At 38.2% G+C, this 20,705-nt stretch overlaps 1 protein-coding gene across 2 annotated transcripts in view; it reads right to left on the reverse strand.

Annotated features, from left to right (window-relative positions):
* ANKFN1 (ankyrin repeat and fibronectin type III domain containing 1) overlaps positions 1-20,705 on the reverse strand; it is a 390,308-nt gene that overhangs the window by 263,105 nt on the left and 106,498 nt on the right. The window contains exon 1 of one of the 2 annotated variants that reach the window (XM_028836325.2): positions 9,954-9,988. The gene's annotated coding sequence lies outside the window, so the exon portion shown is untranslated. Of the gene's footprint in view, positions 1-9,953; positions 9,995-20,705 lie in introns of those variants that run through there. The other variant, XM_077971016.1, reaches the window with a different exon arrangement.

Consider the following 20,705-nt stretch of genomic DNA (forward strand, 5'->3'; position numbering starts at 1 on the left):
AGAGGGAAATTTATAGCACTAAACTCCCACATCAAAAAGTTAGAAAGATTTCAAATTAACAACCTAACATCACACATGAATTAGAGAAGCAGGAGCAAGCCAACCCCAAAGCTAGCAGAAGACAAGAAAAAACCAAAATCAGAGTTGAACTGAAAGAAATTGAGACACACAAAAAACCATTCCAAAAGATCCAGGAGTTAGTTTGTTATAAAAATTAATAATATATAATCTACTAGCTAGACTAATGAAGAAGAAAAGAGAGAAGATCCAAATAAACACAACTAGAAATGACGGAGGGAATGTTACCACTGACCCCACAGAAATAAAAATAACTATCGGAAACTACCATGAACACCTGTATGCACACAAACTAGAAAACCTAGAAGAGATGGATAAATTCCTGGACATATACACCCTCCCAAGACTGAACCAGGAAGAAATTGATTCCCTGAACAGACCAATAATTAGCTCCAAAATTGAATCAGTAATTAATAGCTTACTAACCAAAAAAAGGGGCAGGACTGGATGAATTCACAGCAGTATTCTACCAGATGTACAAAGAGATGTACAAAGATGTGGGTGTTTAGATCTGGTACAATTCCTACTAAAACTGTTCCAAAAAATTGAAGAGGGAACTCTTCCCTACCTCATTCTATAAGGCCAGCATCATCCTGATACTAAAACTTGGTAGAGACACAACCACAACAAAAACTTCAGGCCAATATCCTTTATGAACATTGATACAAACATCCTTAATAGAATACTTGCAAACCAAATCCAGCAGCATATTAAAAAGCTAACCCACAACAATCAAGTAGGCTTCATCGCTGGTATGCAAGGTTGGCTTGACATATGTAAATAAATAAATGATATTCATCACACAAACAGAACTAAAGACAAAAACCCCATGATTATCTCAATAGATGCAGAAAGGCTTTCAATAAAATTCAACATCAGTTCATGTTAAAAACTCTCAATGAAGGAACACAGCTCAAAATAGTAAGAGCTATCCATGACAAACCCACAGCCAACATCATACTTAAAGGGCAAAAGCTGGAAGCATTTCCCTTGAAAACTGGCACAAGTCAAGGATGCCTTCTCTCACTCCTCATATTCAACTCATTAGGTTGGTGCAAAAGTAATTGCGGTTTTTGCCATTATAGTAAATGTAAAAGCCACAATTACTTTTGCACCAGCCTAATAGTATTGGAAGTCCTGGCCAGAGCAATCAGGCAAGAGAAAGAAATAAAGAGCATCCAAATAGGAGGAGAGGAAGTCAAATTACCCCTGTTTGCAGACAACCTGATTCTGTATCTAGAAAACCCCATAGTCTTGGCCTAAAAACTCCTTCAGCTAATAAACAACTTTGGCAAAGTTTTAGGATACAAAATTATGTTCAAAAACCACTAGCATTCCTATATACCAACAACAGCCAAGCCAGGATCCAAATCAGGAATGCAATCCCATTCACAATTGCCATGAAAATAATAAAATATCTAGGAAGACAGCCAACCAGGGAGGTGAAAGATATCTACAATGAGAACTACAAAGCATTGCTCAAAGAAATCAGGGCCAGATGCAGTGGCTCACTCCTGGAATCCCAGCACTTTAGGAGGCCGGGGCAGGCGGATCACGAGGTCAGGAGTTTGAGACCATCCTGGCTAACATGGTGAAACCCCACCTCTACTAAAAATACAAAAAATTAGCTGGGCATGGTGGCACGTGCCTGTAGTCCCAGCTACTCGGGAGGCTGAGGCAGAAGAATCGCTTGAACCTGGGAGGCAGAGGTTGCAGTGAGCTAAGATCAGACCACTGCACTCCAGCCTGGGCAACAGAGTGAGACTCCATCGAAAGCAGGAAAGGAAAGGAAAGGAAGAACGAAAGAATCAGAGATGACACAAATAAATGGAAAAACATTCCATGCTCATGGATCACGGATAGGAAGAATCAATATTATTAAAATGGCCATACAGACTAAAGTGATTTACAGATTCAGTGCTATTTTTATCCAACTACCAATGGCATTTTTCACAGAATTAGAAAAAATAATTTCAAAATTCCTATGGAACCAAAAAAGAGCCTGAATAGCTAAAGCAATCCTAAGCAGAAAGAACAAAGCTGGAGCCACCACGTTACCCAACTTCAAACTATAACACAGGGCTGCAGTAACCAAAATAGCATGGTACTGGCACAAAAACAGACACATAGACCAATGGAACAGAATAAAGAGCCTAGAAGTAAGGCTGCACACCTACAACCATCTGATCTTTGACAAAGCTGACAAAAACCGTCAGTGAGGAAAGAACTCCCTGTTCAAGAAATGGTGCTGGGGTAACTGGCTAGCCATATGCAGAAGATTGAAAGTGGACCCTTTCCTTACATGTACAAAATCAACTAAAGATAAATTAAAGACTTAAATGTAAAACCCAAAACTGTAAGAACTCTGGAAGACAACCTAGGCCATACCATTGTGGACATAGGAATGGGCAAAAATGACATGATGAAGATGCCAAAAGTAATTGCAACAAAAGTAAAAGTTGACAAATGGGATCTAATCAAATGTAAAAGCTTCTGCACAGCAAAAGAAACTACGAAGAATAAACAGACAATCTACAGCGTGGGAGAAAATATTTGCCACCTATGCATCTCACAAAGGTCTAATATCCAGCATCTGTAAGGAATTTAAACAAGTTTCTAAGAAACAACAACAACAAAAAAACATTAAAAAGTGGGCAAAGAACATGAACAGACACTTTTCAAAAGAAGACATACATGTGGCTGAGAAACATATGAAAAAAGTCAAATATCACTGAACATTAGAGAAATGCAAATGAAAACAACTGTGAGATACCATCTCATACCAGTCAGAATGGCTATTAGTTAAAAGTAAAAAAAATAACAGATGCTGGCAAGGTTGCAGAGAAAAGGGTACACTTAGACACTGTTGGTGGGAGTATAAATTAATTCAACCATCATGGAAAGCAGTGTGGTGATTCCTCAAGGAGATAAAAACAGGACTACCATTCAATCCAGCAATCCCATTAATGGGTACATACCCAGAGGAATGTAAATCAGTCTACCATAAAGACACATGCATGTGAATGTTCATTGCAGCACTAGTCACAATAGTAAAGATATGGAATCAACCTAAATGCCCATGAATGACAGATTGGATAAAGAAAATGTGGTACATATATACCATGGAGTACTATGCAGCCATAAAAAAGAATGAGATGATGTCTTTTGTGGGAACATGGATGGAGCTGAAGATTATTATCCTTAGCAAACTTATGCAGGAACAGAAAACCAAATACTGCATGTTCTCACCTATTAGTAGCAGCTAAATGATGAGAACTCATGGACACAAAGAAGGGAACAACAGACACTGGGACCTACTCAAGGGTGGAGGGTGGGAGGAGGGGGAGGATCAGAAAAAGTAACTATTGGGTACTAGTCTTAGTACCTGGGTGATAAAGTAATCTGTACAACAAATTCCTGTAACATAATTTTACCTATACAACAAACCTGCACATGTACCCGTTAACCTAAAATAAAAGCTTAAAAAAAACCCAAAGGAAATAAGTGCTAAAAACTCATCACTTCTTAATTATTTTGCTGCATTTTAAATTACGTATGCTTTTTAGTTTATTTGCATGTTTTGTATCCGTATGGTATGAATACCATATAAAGGTGTGTTGCTGCACATCTTCCTAATTACACATTTAGTGACATCACGTTAACTTGAAAATGGCCATGGCAGGAGCATTTACACCACAGAAATTGGCAAATGCTACCAACCAGGTCTTGATTTATTGTTTTGTTGATCGTCTATGTTTAAGAAAGTTATGGGACTGTTACTAATGCAGATTAAACAAAAAGGAATGTTCTGTCTGTAGCTGTCATACTGTAACATGGAAATTTGAGGAAATATTCAACTGTATTCAAAACTATTATCCAGTTTAGCAAAGAAGTTGTTCACATTACTGATGAAGAGTGGACCTGTGATGTATATCTTTTCTGTTTCATTTTTGTCTCACTCATTAACATATATATATAAATATCAACAACGTTTACATGGAAACTATACTCATTCATCAATCATAAATTTTGTTACACATCTATTATATCAGTAAAAGTCATAATATATATTATACATTAGGCATATAATATATAATGTACACACACACATACACATAGGCAAACATACACATCTTTTCACATGCCACCTGGAAGGGCCACATAAAATTATATAGGGAATGGAGGAGTTATAGACAGAAAAGATTAGGCTAGTAATTTAGTAGTTCTGGAGAATTGGACATGATTAGGAGAGAAGAGGTAAATGAGAACAAAACAGCACATTTTGTTTTTATAAAGCAGAGAGAGAATGGTAAAATGTTTCAGTTGTTACTCAAAATGAGAAATTTGGGTTAAGAAGATCTTTAGAATATTTTGCTGTAGAATGTAACATAATTCCCCTTTGAAGGACTTCGGTAAAAATTTACATTGTTGTCACTTTTTTAGATGTTTTGAGTTTTTCATTTTCCAATGCATGTCTGAGCTTAAATGGCCCACGAAACAGTCAGTTATATTCAGATCACACTAGCATTTTGATAATAAAATTATTAGTTGAAGTCAAGATGGGTTTAATATGAACAAGTTATACCAAAGTTATTTTTTGTTCCTCTTAGGATTGGGTGGTTCTATTAGCATATATTGAAAATAATAACAAAAGCAACAACAATACAACTATTACTACTATTAATTATTATTTTTATATTACCAGTAATTTTTCTATATTCTTTACATGAAATTTGAGCATGCATTTACATGCCTCACAAAAACATTATGAGGCAGACACAAATAATTTATTGTTACATTTTATTTGTCAGGAACAGACAAGGTGATCTAATTTGCTCCAAAGCACATAACCAGTAAAGTCTAGCAAGATTAGAATTCAGACTATCTAGCCCTTGAGGTGGCACTATTAGTTAACTCTACAATGCTACAAAATTGCCAAGCATTAGCAGTATAGTGTATTTTAAGTATTTATCTTAGTTTCTAAAGGGCACAGATATCAGTTTAAAGACCGGTTCCAGTCTGGGTGTTAGAAAGCTACTTTGTATTTGATTCCGTTGATCGAGTTAATATAAGCATTTACTGAGCATCTGGTTGTTTAAGAGAATATCACAGACATTTCAGGAGAGACAAAGATGAATAAAACATGGTTCCACCTTTGAGGAGCTTAAAATCCAGATATTCACTGTCTTTACCAATCTCTTGAATGAAGCCAAGAGGCAGATTAAGCTGGCAAAGGATTTAAAATAATTCAAACTCAAAAAACTCCGAATAGTTTCACTTATATTCTGAAATTACTAAGTGTTGCAGGGATAAATGTATTTTGCATCATATTCAAAACCAAGTGCAAAGATACATGACTGAAAATCTGTTTTTGTAGCAGCTTTTGTATCTAGAGGTTTTAGATTAACCTCAGGACTAAAGTGCTGTTCAAATTTTTGATGTGCTCTTAGTTATTGTAATAAAACTAACACACCAGAATGAGCATTCCTTTTTGTTTTTGTTTTTCCTAGAAGCTCTATACTGGTCAGCCATCTCAGCAGTATTCTTTTCATTTCAGGCTGTAACATTTTAAAAGGAGCATTGAAAAATGCAACTGGGATACATGGAAAAGGATAACTAAACCAAGTCATGCGAAGAATGGCTGAAGGCATTGAGGATGTTTAGCCTGGACAAGGAAGACTCAGAGAGTATATGGGATCAGATTCCAAAATACTTGAAGGGTTGTCATGTGGGGAAGGAGTCAACTTCTGAGCTGCTCCAAAAGGTAAAACTAGCACAAATGACCCAAAGTCAGACGGAGGTTATCTCAGGTTAGCAAAAGAAAGTTTGAATGCTGAGCTATTAAAAAATGGATTACGTTACCATGTGAGATAGAGGAAGGGCTTCGAGAGAAGATGTGAGGACAACTTGGGGTGGGCTGCTGAACTGCATCACATTGAAAGCATCTTCCAAAATCAAAGTTCCATGATTTATGATTTATGATTCCATAACAGAAGTAATTCCCTAAACGTTTGTAACACACACACAGTAAAATCATATTTTCCCGAAATATGTGAAATTTGGGGGATTGTAATTAACATATGAGGAGCAATTAGAAGTACAAGAAGCAGTGATATTTAGGTCATGACAAGAGAAGAAATACGTGGCCTTTGTGCACGGAAAGCCCAAGAACAATGGGCATAGGCCCTGGGAATCCACTCCACGGGAAACAGAGGACTGTTTTGATATAAAAAAGTGAACAGAGAAAGAATACAAGGTTAACACTGGATGCAACTTTAAATCCTTCAGCACAGTGCCTAGCAGCCATAAAAAAGCAAACAGAAGTCTGCAAACCCTTTCCAGAGGCGATGAATAGAAACAGAACAAATCACTCTCGCCTAGATAAATGCTACATCCCTGTACTGCTTTGCTGACCACAGACCTCCTCTGCAAAGGGCATTAAAGCCGTCGGGAAGGGGAAGAAAAGGCACCCAGAATGAGGGCAAAAAATTCTGGTGCATAGCTCTTGAGCTAATTTACACAAAACAAGTTAATGTAATTGGCAAATGGATACTTAGAGATGGAATATTTAAAGAAAATCCCTCTACAAGAGGCCAAGGAGACAGTGAAAGAGACTGCTCTAGGCTTGTTGAATACAGGAAAAAAAATGAAGAGAAAAGATTGATGTTGTAATCCAAACAGAGCTCCGTGGAGAGGCAAGAAGAATTAAGAGAACAGGTCTTTGCCCAGACGATGAAAGACCCAGCTAAAATCCTAGCCACACCATGCAATTTATTAAAAGATGTTTCTTCCCCCGTAACCAACCAGCTTCCACTAGTCTCTAGCGTTCTTTCTGACTTATTTCATTAACATTTCCTTCTTTTTCTGGAGCAGTCAGGGCCCCAGGGAATCTTTCTTTTTCCCCACCTCACCCCCACCAATGGGGCATTGAATGAGAGCCAGGGTGTTGTCTGTGAAAAGAGAAATTGCAAAACCACAAATTGCAGAAAATGGTTACTGCCAAAAATCGAAAGGAACACACGATATCACCATGCCTCTTAAAAAGCAATTGCGCATTTTACAGGCCTCTGGATAATTCAGGTTTGTTTGGCAACTTTCTCACCCATACCACCCAGAAGATAATTCTCTTCCACCAGAGGCAGTGGTCCTAAAGAATATGAGAAGTTGAAAAGAAACAAAAGAATGTGGGCACAAGTCTTTCCAGAGCACTGACCTGGCCCAATAGTGTTCTATTTTCTTCTATTGTGTGGTATTAATTTGAAAGCCCAAAGCTTGCCACCAGAATCCCAAGGACTCCCACTAAAACAGGGAGGGTCTCCAATAATTTAATAAGATTATTGGTAATACAAAGCATTTTTAGATGGTAGAATTTTTCCAAAACATTATGTTATGTGATTATCACAACAACCCTTTGAAGAGGTCAGGAAAAATGTCTTCCTTCCTCTCTCCTTCCCTAAAAAGATACTTTGAAACTGAAGGGTTAAGTAACATACTCCAAATCATACTACTGAAGGAGTGAACTGGGACTTAGCCATTAAGAGTTAGCCTTTTGATTTTTGCTCCTGAGTTCCTTCCACCACCCAGCCTTATTCCTCTATGGGGGCATATTTTCCTGACTTGGCTGAGGCTGTCCTCCATCTGTGGGTTGGGATTTTATGTGTTGCATATACATTTGCAGGACCTTCACTTGGAAAGTCTCCTGTCATTCACTATAGATGTAAGCCTTGTCTGAATGGAACGTTGATTAGGTCGTTTTCCATTTGCATTGGTTGAATAATACAATCATCATGAGGACAAAATGTCAACTCCAGAGGGGCTGATTCCACGTAGCTGCCAAAAGGAACCCAGGTCAAGACTGCCTGGTGATTTTAATGTGTTTCTGTGACTCCGTGGGTCAGACCAACCTTTCCCCAGTTGCTCAGAGATTGCTTGGGGAGCTGGGTAGACCCATTTTGTCTGGATTGTGTATAATTCCAGTGCAATCTTCCTTCTTCTGAAAATATTTACTAATGAAACATATAGGGTCACTAAGCACCCTGTATGTTTCTAAGAAAAAAAAATACGAAAAGAAAGCAAACAATCACAAGTTGAGACCTCTAAGGTAAAATAGCTACTTTCCACCCTCTTTTTTTATTTTTACTTTTTTCAGTCTGAAAGATAAAGGGCACTTTCAACTGAAATTTTGATGAAGAGATCCTAGGGTAACACGTAGGTGTTTAAATTTACATATAGTGACTTAAAATGCTGCCTTAAATTGCCCTTCATCAAATTTTCATGATTAATATACACCAAGTATCTTTCGGTATCTAACATTAACTCATTTAAAATACTAGTAAAACCTAAATAGGCAGTAACAGTATGGTAAAGAGCTACCAAATATGAATATGCAAGAGAGTAAACATAGGCAATTTCCCCTGAACAGCTTTCTGTGTTCAAAAGAAAGAATACAGTCAAAAGTTAACATTTGTACAAACAATACACTCATGATAGCACATAAAAAGGAGACTACTCATAAAATCTAACATGACTTTCTTGGTAAAAGCTGCTTAAAACATTCATAGCATGCAGGTGTCTTGATAATGCAATAAAGACTAAAGCAAGATAATACAGAGATTGACATTTAAAAAAAATTCAGTGAATGCGTAATATGTTGACATTAAATCTGAATGTTTTGAGGGTGAATGTCTTTTGTGCTAACGCTTGAATATTTGATGTATAGCAGTGGGATCAATTTATTCTAGAAAGCAAACAAAAAACTATCATCCAGGGAAATCAGTTAAAAACTAAGTTTTTCCTGCAGTTCAGCTGAACATATAATCTTCTCAGGGACTGAATGATTCAAAAGAGAATTTATTAGAACATGTATAAGATGTACAATTTAACTGTGCTCTTTGGTTTCTGATAGGTACTAGAATGTCTAATTAAATGCTTCAGTGACTACTGAGATGCATTCTCTGCTGGAAATTCTGTATGAATTAGAAGCTGAGAGTTGATGTAGCCTCCATGAGTTGATGTAGCCTCCATGAGGGTACATGACTCAACCATCTACCTTAGAGTTGTTGATTACTTGCTTAGTGACAAGCAACTTACACATTTTGAGGTAGCTTTGAACAGCTAGGGTCTTTATATTACAGCTAAATCTACCTCCTGCTTGTGGACATTGGATATTATTAAATTACACCAGAGACATATGAAACTTTCTTTTTTTCCTTTGTTAAAATTATTCTTACCTTCATTTCATTAAAAAAGAAAAAAAAATCACCCTAATTCCAAAGACAAAACTCAGGAACTCCCAGTTCAGATCTGCTATAATTTTATTTGGTCTTTCAGAATAGAGGGGATTTGTAATTTAGGTATAGACACTGGAAGTACTAAGAATAAAGAAACATAATACACAGGAGATTAGTTCTGGAGAGAATACTGGTTTACAGAGTGGCCATAACGCAGTACACACAGGAAGGAATTATTAAGGTTACTACCATGCTGTTAAACAAGAAACAGTCTGTGACTACATGGTGAGGAGCAAATGGAAAAAGAATAATAAATTAGTCATTTAAGAGAACTGAATATTTAAATGTTTAGTGTCACATGGTCATAATATATAAATGAACATTGCCTATTTTTTTATTCCTCACTTTTATCTAGTTTTAGATGCAATATTGTCACAACCACAATTAGGCTGCATCTGCTTCCAGAATGGTTTCTGAAATGCTCCATGGTGTTATACAAATCAATAGTATGAAATGTTAGATTGGCTGTGTGTGTTGAGCCAGACTTTAAAAATGCAGCAATGTGAGATGGGAGCCTTAAAGATTAGGAGGCTTAGGAATTACAGCTGAGAAGTAGATACCATTTCAAGGAGGAAACGTACTTACATTTTGCTGCAAGTAAAATGCCTGTCTTTAAACAGTAGCCTCTGAAACAAAGAAAGAAAAAAAGTATGTTAAAAAATTATACAGCAATTAATTCAAAATGAAAAAGGAGTCACATTTGAAGCCACTGACTGAAAAAAAAAGAGAGAGAGAAGCCTAGCCTACGGAAGAATATATATTTATGGGGAGATTTTTCTTGGGGATACAGGAGGCTGTAGCCCAGAAAGAAAACATTTATGCTAGCTGTTGTATCTCATCACATGCTCTGCTCCCTGCTCCTGAATATCCTAGAATTTCAAGACTACTTGACGCTTGCTTTGTCTCCCAGGTCCAATCTTGGAGACAGAAAACATGGTAAGTCTGGCTGGCTCATTCAATGGCTTAGACGCTCATCACTCTCTTGCTTCTGGTTCACACTGACATTGTACCTTGTTCTTGTTGGCCAAGTTCTGACATATTGTTCCTTTAAATGAAACTTCTCCTAAAAATATGGTTTTCTCAATTCATACTTATTAGGCTAAATGGACAGTTTTCTTTTCCAAGAAATAGAAAGCTTTTGTGGGAGATGCGAGGAGGGGGATTGAAACCAAAGACAAGTTTCTCTTTATTCAAGATGTTGGTGAAAGGGGAGGGACAAAGAGACTGTGCCTATGCTTGGAAGGCCAATTGTGCAGGCAATTTGTTCAGTGTGGCAGCCCACCAGACAATTCAGCTTGCTTCCAAATCCATAATTTATTGAACCTATTGTGGTTATATTGAAAGGGGTACTTTTTAGTGCAGTAGGTTTAATAGGAAATGGCAGGAAAGTCCCTATGATTGATATGAACTATTTGCATTCTGAGATTCAAGTGATTCCAGATCATCTCTCAGAGTAAGCCCTCAAATTGTGGTGTCCTCAGACCTACAGAAAGATCTTTCCACACCACCCACAGTGATCTGGATAGGTCAGATTAGTTACTTCAGTGGACCAATGTTTTTCCAAGCTCTGCCATTTCTTAATAATAGTGTGATTTGGGCAAATTGGCTCAATGCTCTAAAATTGATAGAAATATTACTAATGGCTATTTCAAAGAATTGCCGTAAGGGTTAAATAAAATTATATATATAAAATAGTTAGATAAAGTCCTCCTCATGTCAATGTGCTCCAGAAGCAAGAAAATGATGAAAGTCTTAAGCCATTGAACTAGCCAACCAGACTTACCATATTTCCTCTCTCCAGCACTACCTGGTGTTATTACTGTTGTTGTTATTATTATCAGCAGACCAAGTTGTAAAACCAAATTAAGAATATATGATAAATCCATGAAATGGGAGATGGGAAGGTAGCTATGGAGGTCTCGCTTGGGTATCCATTTATGACAGTCAAAGCTGCACCCTTGTCCCAAATTCCTCTTCCAGATTGTTTTTCTCCAATTTTCATTCCTCCAACTACTCAATATCTCCAGTCAACATCCTTATTAAAAAATCCCTACCTGTTTTAGCAAGCCACCTAATTCCTCATTTACTATCTGTGAAGATGGTTAGGAGGGGGGCTTATTGATCGACAAATTGTTAAATTATTAAATTTCTGGGCCCACAAATAATACAGATAATTCCTCTTTATACAGGTAAGAGGTTGATACATTTTTATTGGACTGAATTTCTCAGACAGATTCTATAGTTTGACCCAACAAGGTCTCACATGTGTCACTAACTGGAAGAAGTTATTATTATTAGTTGTTAGTTATTATTCTATAGTTTCGGAGCCAACAAGATCTCACATGTGGCACTAACTGGAACGCTGTTCTGATCACAGCCTGACACACATTTCCTCCCACCCCCTGGCCTTCCAAACAAAAACAGTGCACTGAAAATTCTTCTGAAATTGTGTACCCTTCAGCTCCTTTGAAGAACTTGTTGCTAGGAAACAAATTTGGAACATTCTCACCTACTGAGAAAAGTTTTTACCGCTGCCTCACATAATGGGTTCTTCTTTGGCCACAAAAGTATTAACAAAGAAAATTATCTGTCTATTACTTGACAGATTCATTGGACAAGAACTCTTCATTTGGGCAACATTTTCACAGCAATATCATTGATTACTTTGAAAACTATTCAGGGATGTCTTTGAGACTACATTATGTATCTATTCAATTCAATGTTACTGATCATTTTTCTTGAGGTACAAAATAAATCAAGCAGTTAAACATACTGTGGCAGTGTGCTTTTTCAGACCAGAGAGTTACATAAAAAGACACCTCTGCTTTTTTAAAGCTTATTTCCACAACAGACAAAGAAAAACCTGAATTCTTAAAGGAGAAAGAGAGGCCTTCAAAGTATTAACTCCTTCACTGAATGCTTATGGAGTGCCTACTATGTGCAAGGCACTGTGCTGGGCCCTAATAACACATCCCCTCCCCTCGTGATTAACCTCTGTCTGGCTGGAGAGACAACTGGACAGTTTAGAGGGATTGCATCACAATGTAACACAAAGTTACAACAGTGGTCAGTGAGGAGGGAAGGTGAAATTGGGTAATCAATCCAGACAGAAAGGTCAAGGAAGTCTAATTTGGGGAAGCATTGAAATAGCATCTGGTAAAAAATTCATATTTAATAATAATAACAGTTACTATGGAGTGCTTAATGCATCAAGAACCTCCTAATGTACTGTGTAGTTTATTCCTCATAGTAACCCTAGGGAGATATTATTCTTACCCTACAGCAGGACATAAGAAGGCAGATGGCGAGTGTGGAGCAGACCAAGCAAGGGAACATCACTGAGTGCAAGACCCTGGGCAGGAGGAACTGGCTCATTTGAGGGACCACCATTTGTATTATTTGCATACACTTTGGCGGAGTCCATTCTCCCACCACACAAGGGTCTTTAAGAGATCATAAATGGGGATCTCCTTATGTGGATCTTAGAAGACTTTAGCTAGGGAAGCCTAGTCTCTCTGCTCCCACCTCAGGGGAGATGTGAGGTACATCCTGGCTCTGCCCTGTGCTATGCCCACCTCAGAAGATCTGCATGGCCAGCAGGTTATCCTCAGATCATGGTAGGACATGTGCCTGATTCAGTAGCAAGGTTCATACAGAACAGACTTTGCCCGAAGCCCTTGGGACACATTCTTTGGTCCCTTTGCTGAAATCCACTTTCATATGAACTGTGCTGAACACTGAGGATACATCTCTGTCTGTGATCTCTTCTAAGAACATCTTATCTTTAAACCAAGTGCTCAACTAGGGGATTCCCCATACCATTCATTGATCTCAACTTCTCACCCTGGTTCTTGTGGTTGATCCCATCATGTTGTCATCTGTAACCTACAATTGATACTCATTAGAAAATAAGATCACTTAGATTTCTGAGTGTTCTATGCTGATTAGGATATCTGGTTTGAGTTGTCAGTTATTTAAAATGTTTATGGCTTATAAAAAGTTGCATCAATGCAAGTATAATTGTATAATGTAACCTATGGAGTAAAATCTCCTATATACCTATTCCTCTTTATGATACACAATAATCTAGTTCCTATATGTTCAAGATTATGAATTTTGAGATGAGGTGGCTACTGCCCTCTTATTCTGAATTTTGAATTAATTCTATCTTATGTTAATTTTACTTATTTGCTTAATGCTATGGTAGGACTACCTATTCTCTATCCCACTTATTCTCGGGAGTATAGGTAACCACTTAAATTACCTGTGAAATTAATTTAAGAATGAAGGTTTTATTTAAGATAGAATATGCCAATTATCAGGTAATAATAATAATAATTTATGAATAGTGTATCTCCTCTTTGCTTTGATCAAGTGTTCTTTAAAAGCCAAGACTATGTGATGAAGGCATAGCGATGTGATGTCAAGAATTGTAGGGGTTCTGCCCATGGCCCCCACTCTGGGGACAGAAGCAATATCAGAGGGCCAGGAGTTCAAGTCTCGATTCTTCCACCAACCTCCAGTGTGACCTCTGGCCAGTTATTTAATCTCTCTAAGTCTCGAGACCTTCATCTACAAAATAGAAGTAAGAGTAGCACTGTACTTCTCCTAATATTGTTGTGTTTATTGGAGGATAATACATATAAGGCATTTGGAAGAGAACTGGCCCAATCCTAGTGCTTACTGTGTGACAGTTATGTTGTCTTCATTAAGTCCAAACTGAAAACTTATTGTACAAAGAACTGTACCACCCATTGGATTAAAATATTCTGTACTAGTTCCTTAAATGGTTATAATCGGGGGACATGACCTCTTTTTTCTCTGTGGGTTCTGATTTGACCCCACAATGAACTCAACTTCAAAAAGTGATATCAGATTGTTTTTCATGACTTCTAATAATTTTGCTCACAGTAGCTTTTTAATCCCTTGGCCTCACTCGTATTTTACTAATTTTATAAACACTGCCAATGGCTTCTCCTACGGTATTGGAATTTGCTGCTTTTTGCTTTTCCTAGCCTTGACTCTGTGCCTTTGCTGAGGCCTTGGTGAACCATTCCACTGACTTAGCATGTTTATTTATAAATGACTCCTTGTGTTTTGATTTCTTTATAACTTTTTTAACAGTTACAAATATTTTTAATTTAAATAAGCAATTTTCATTATCAAACATTTAGAAAATATTAAAAAACCCACTCAAATGAAGTAAAAGAACTCAGAACTGCACAGATTTATTTTGAAGCACACAAAGGAGTGAACGCTTTGCCCAACACCCCCATTTTCCAGAAGTAATTCTATCAACAGCACATGAGGGTATCCTTCTAAATATTTTTATGCTTATGAAAGCATGCATATATAAACCTTTATCCATACATATGTACGTCATGAAAATTTTTACAACAAAAACAAGGTCATGCTAGATAATTTTCTATAAGTTAAGCTAGATAATTTTCTATAATATGCTTTTATTCTCTTAATGATATTTTTGTGGACACTGATTCCAAGTCAGTATATAGAGATCTTATTCTTTTTAGTGGCTAAGTAGGAATCATTTATGGACATGTCCTAACTAATCCTATATTCACAGATATTCAGGTTGTTAGTAATTTTTTGCAATTACAGTGGGCTTGTAATGACCAAGCATTTTGAACATTTGCTTTTAGATGTGTGGTCTTATACTGTAAAGTAGTTCTTAGAATTGCAAGTACTTTATAATAGGGTAGATGCAGCTTAATATTAGATGGGTTGTGCAAATCACTCTTCAAGAAGGTTGAAACTATTCATCCTCTACCAACAAGAAGATGTGTCCTCCATATGTATTTTTCACTTAGCATGCATAATTTCCATTTCTTTGAGTTTTTCTTCTCTGTGTGCTAATCTTCCACCTGAACTTCAAGACACCTTATTCAGTTTTCAGCAATGTTTTTGAGTTTCAAGAACTCTCTTTTTCTTGGATCATTCCTTTGTAATAATTTCCCTAGTCTACCTAGGAATTTGCATTATTTTCTTTTAGTGTCCTTTTTCTTTCTTTCTTTAAGACTACCTCACAGAGAGCCACTTGTTCTGATTGTGTTGTTCTTTCCTCCTTCAAACTGCTGAGTCATCTTCAATGCCTTGTGCATTTTTTCTCCTCACTGTTACTTGTCTGCAAACATCCAGATCTTTCTAACCCATTACAGGGAAATGAGTCCTCAGCACACGTGTAGACAGACTTTTGGGGTAGTAGTGGGTCTGCAAGTTGTGAGAGGCAAAGGAGGAACATTTTCCTGATGAACAGGCTGGTAGGCTAGGACCCCTCAACTGAGGGTGCAGGGGAGGCCTCCAAGTTCTCAGGATCCTCCAGACAAGTGCAGAGTGTGGCAAGTCTCTTTGTGTTACACAAAAAGAGTATCTTCTGGGCTCCTCCCCAGCCATACATCTAAAGCAAGCAGTCCTGCTGAGAACAACCTCTAGGCCAGTGCTCCTGGGACGTGGATCACCTGGGACCTTGCTAAAAAGTAGATTCTGGTTTGGAAGGTCTCGGGTGGGGACTGGAATTCTGCATTTCTTACAAGTTTCCACATAGGGCAGTAGGCTCTATGGCGTGGGCCCCTTGGACTGAAGAGAAAAACAGCCTATGTTCCCTGTTTCCTGGGAGGCAGGCATCTTCCCAGGCTTCAGTGCCCTCACATTACCCAGCCCTGTAAATGATGGTGTCCAAAAGCTGCCAATCACTGGCTGAATCTGCCCATCACCTCCAAAACCTGCAAGCCAGGGTGTCGGGGAATCCTTCTGCACTGCCAACAAATGTAGGCTGAGCTTTTCCCATCTACAGATAACTGTATTCAAAATCGCTTTGTCACCCCTGCAGAGAGCTGGGAAAGAGTTCCTTCAGGTAAAGTTCATCCATGTTTCCAAGCACTTCAAATTATATTTGGACTTCTGTATATCTTGATTACTACAAGAATATTTGAATTTTATTTTTAACCATTTAAAATTGTTCTTGATATAGACTTATATCTGGCTACCACTGAACTTCTTAACAAAAGTATTAATTTCTTGTACATCATATAAGCTTCTGTTTGATTCTAATGTTTATTGACATTTAATTTTCCTTATACATTTTCATAATTTGGTCACCTTTCATCTACTTCAGGCCTTTCATCAATAGGCATATATACAAGCAGATGTATAAATATGGCATATATTTATATATTTGATATAGTTTCGATGTGTACCCTGCCGAAATCTCATGTTTAAACATAATCTCCAATGATGCAGATGGAGCCTGGTGGGAGGTGACTGGATCATGGAAGTGGATTTCTCACGAATGGTTTAGTACCATCTCTTGGTACTGTCCTCACGATAGTGAGTTCTCATGAGATCTGGTCATTTAAAAGTGTGTGGCATCTTCATGCTCTCCCTCTCTCTTGCTCCTGCTCTGGCCATGTGACCTGGCTGCTTCCCCCTTCACCTACTGCCATGATTCTGAGTTTCCTTAGGTCTCTCCAGAAGCCGAGCAGATGCCAACATCATAATACTGTGCAGCCTGCAGAACCGTGAGCCAATTAAACCTCTTTTCTTTATAAATTACCCAGTCTCAGGTATTTATTTCCTTCCTTCCCTCCTTCCTTCCTTCCTTCCTTCCTTCCTTCCTTCCTTCTTTCCTTCCTCCTTCCCTCCCTCCCTTCCTTCCTCCCTCTTCCCTTTTCCTTTCCCCTTTCCCCTTTCTCCTTTCTCCTTTCTCTTTTCCTTTCCTTTCCTCCCTTCCTCTTTCTTTCTTTCTTTTTCGATAGAGTCTCTGTCACCCAGGCTGGATTGCAGTGGTGTAATCACAGCTCACTGCAGCCTCGACCTCCCTGGTCTCAGGTGATTCTCCCACCTCAGCCTTGTGATTAGCTGGGACTACAGACACGCCCCACCACACTCAGCTAATTTTTGTATTTTTTTTTAATAAAGATGGGGCTTTGCCATCTTGCCCAGGCTGGTCTTGAACTCCTATGCTCAAGCCATCTGCCTGCCAAGTTGGCCTCCCAAAGTGCTAAAATTATAGGTGTGAGGCACCGCGCTCAGCAGGTATTTCTTTATAATAATGGGAGACTGGACTAACACAATATTTAAATGTGTTTTGTTTTTGTTCCCATTGTATTAACATAGCTTCAGGGCTAATGTTTTATTATTTTATTATCTGCATTAATTAATTCAATATTTATGAATATCTCTTTTTCCAGGTATTGTATTAAGCATGAGAGTGATCAATAAGTGATGAGCTCTACCTTTCAGGGGCTTGCATTTCATTTGGGAGTACCTTGTTGAACGCTTTCAAGCTTACACAGTTTTTCCATAGATCATCTCATGTAATTCTCATATCACCTTCGGAAGACAGAGAATAAATTTATCAGCACATTAAGTTACTGGTAGAAACAAGAATCAGTGAGATTGAATGATCATCTCCAAATCATGCTACAAGTGATTTGAACTAGAATACAGATTTTCTGACTTCAATATTACTGCCTTTTAAGGTCATTTTGGATTTGAGCTTAATATTAAAAAGCCAAGGGTCTCCTAATACCTTTAATGAAACTGCTGTGACAGTTTGTGCTGGTTTCAGTAGCCACCATTGGGGCAGAAAATGACCCCAAATAACTCACAATTGAGTTGTGGTCTTTAGTTGTGGTCTTCTTAAAAAACAAAACACACAACAGCAGCAACAAATTCAAAACTGACTCCCAAAACAATAAAAAAGATTTCAATGCCCATGCCATATTGAGAAGCCAGACCAAGCACCAACTCTTATCTTCAGGATAAAGACATTAAGAAATGTACTTAAACATGGCACTCTCAGAAAGCATGTCAATATCATAAATTATATTCTATCTTGAATATTAAAATATTTTATCAAAACAATGATATTGGCTGGCCATGCTGGCTCATGCCTGTAATTCCAGCACTTTGGGAGGCCAAGGCGGGTTGATCACCTGAGGTCAGGAGTTCGAGACTAGCCTGGCCAACATAGTGAACTCCAGCCTGGGTGACAGAGTGAGACTCTCTATCAAAACAAAAAACAAAAAAACAAAACAAAACCAACAACAAAAACAACAACAAAAAACACAACTACTCTTTTTGTTTTTTGAGACTGAGTCTCGCTCTGTTGCCCAGGCTGGAGTGCAGTAGCGCTATCTTGGCTCACCGCAAGCTCCACCTCCTGGATTCCCGCCATTCTCCTGCCTCAGCCTCCCGAGTAGCTGGGACTACAGGTGCCCACCACCATGCCTGGCTAATTTTTTGTATTTTTAGTAGAGTCAGGGTTTCACTGTGTTAGCCAGGATGGTCTCTATCTCCTGACCTTGTGATCCACCCGCCTCGGCCTCCCAGAGTGCTGGGATTACAGGCATGAGCCACCGCGCCCGGCTAGGCACCTACTCTTTAACATATGTGAATTATTAATAGCAATGAACTAGATTGTCCTTTGTCCAATGTATTTATTTATCAAATATTTATCATATTTAAAATGTGTTCTAGGTATTGGATGTATAACGCTGATAAAAACATGGTGATTATTTTATTATTGAGGCATTGTAGTCAGTCTATTGTATATGATACCTATTAGAAAATGACTCTGCAATTATAGGGATGTGTGAAAAGTACTGTAATAGAGCTATGCCTGGGGTATCTATAGGAGCAAAGAAAGCTCTTCCTAAATCAGATTAAGGCAAAATTTTCCAAAAAAAGATGATAAAAGGTTTGTGGAAAAAAAATAAGTTAAATGTTCAAGTAAGTTTGGGAAACATTGGATCACAGATAAATATATCTTTTTATGGCAGTCTTTTTCCAGAACTTGCAATATTCTGATATTGGGCATGAATTCCAGGGAGAGGGACTGTCACAAATTTATGTGATGAAAGTACCCTTTACTCCAAGGGTATTTGAGAGACACACATATTGAAGGATGGCTCCAGTGATACACAGACACTCTCCCAGAGCAGTGATGCTCATGTCGGAGCTGAGATTTCAAGATGATTAGGTGCTGGGCAAGAGGAAGAGGTGGAAAAGATTATTCTTTGCTGAAAACAGCATGTGTGAAGTCCCCGAGACAGGGCATGTGCTAAAGTAACACAAAGTAGCTCAAAAAAATTAGACTAAAGAATTACACATGGAAGAGTGAAAAGAGGTGGGACAGAGACCAGCAAGAGTTAGATCACCTCAGCCAGGTAAAGGGTTGAACATTATTCTGAAAGCCAAGAAAGGTATTTAAAAGTTGCCAAAATAGGGAAGAAGTATGAATGGATTTATACAGCATGGATTTTAGAAAGGTCAACTTGGAGAAAGGAATAGTCAGAAGGAGTTATTTAATTAACCCAGATATCCATGTTGAGGGACTGAACCAGAGGAGTAATATAGGGGAGGGAAGAGGGGAGGGAGGGAGGGGGAGAGAGAGAGAAAGAAGGGGCTAAGGAGAAACAGGTTATAGGACCAGGTGATCTATTGGATGTGGGCAGGGGATTAGGTGACACCTGGAGAATGGGGTCGGTGACATGGCTAGCCACAGAAATGATCGATATGAGAGAAGATTTTGTTGGAATCTAATGACTCACTAGGAGGTAGCATACAGGTGAAAAAGGACGAAGTTCTAAGCTATAGCTGTGGCCAAAGTAGTGTTAGACATGTTGAATTTGCGGAGCCATTGGGACATGTAACTGTTGAGATCCTAGCAAGTAAATCTATTAGAGATAATAGTGCTAGAAATCTAGAAGTCACATAATTATTCTTCAGGGAACGCAGACATCATTTAAAAGTTCTATACCCAAAACCTCTTAACTGGGGAAAGACAAGTACAAATTATTTTAAAACATAGTATGGTGAAAAAAAATACTATTCAAAAGCTAAACTGATTGGTTTCCTTTGCCTTTGAAGGGGAGATGCACTTACTCATATCAGTGGGAAAATAAATTTCTATATTGGTTTCTCAACCTTAGTACTACGGGCATTTGGGGCCTGATTGATTCTGTGTTGTGGAGGCTGCTCTGTGCATTGTAGGATATTTGGCAGTGTCCATGGCCTCTACCTGCCACATGCCAGTATTATCCTCTTCATCATTTGTGACAACAAAAATGTCACATTTGTGACAACAAAAACATTATCAAATGTTGCTGGAGGGGCACAATTGCTGGGCCCTTCCTCTCCAGTTAAGAACCACTGCTCTATGCATTCCGTTCAACATAATGCGGTGGAATTTTGAAGAACTCTGCTAACACTTTGGAGTCACTAAAAGGTGAAACCATGAGGAAATGGTCTTTGACTTAGCAAATGCAAAGTTGGTCTAGACCTTGAATCAGTGGTCTAGGAGCCAAATGCTGCTAC

This window comes from Macaca mulatta, chromosome 16 (genome assembly GCF_049350105.2).
Source record: "Macaca mulatta isolate MMU2019108-1 chromosome 16, T2T-MMU8v2.0, whole genome shotgun sequence".
NCBI classification, from domain to species: Eukaryota; Metazoa; Chordata; class Mammalia; order Primates; family Cercopithecidae; genus Macaca; species Macaca mulatta.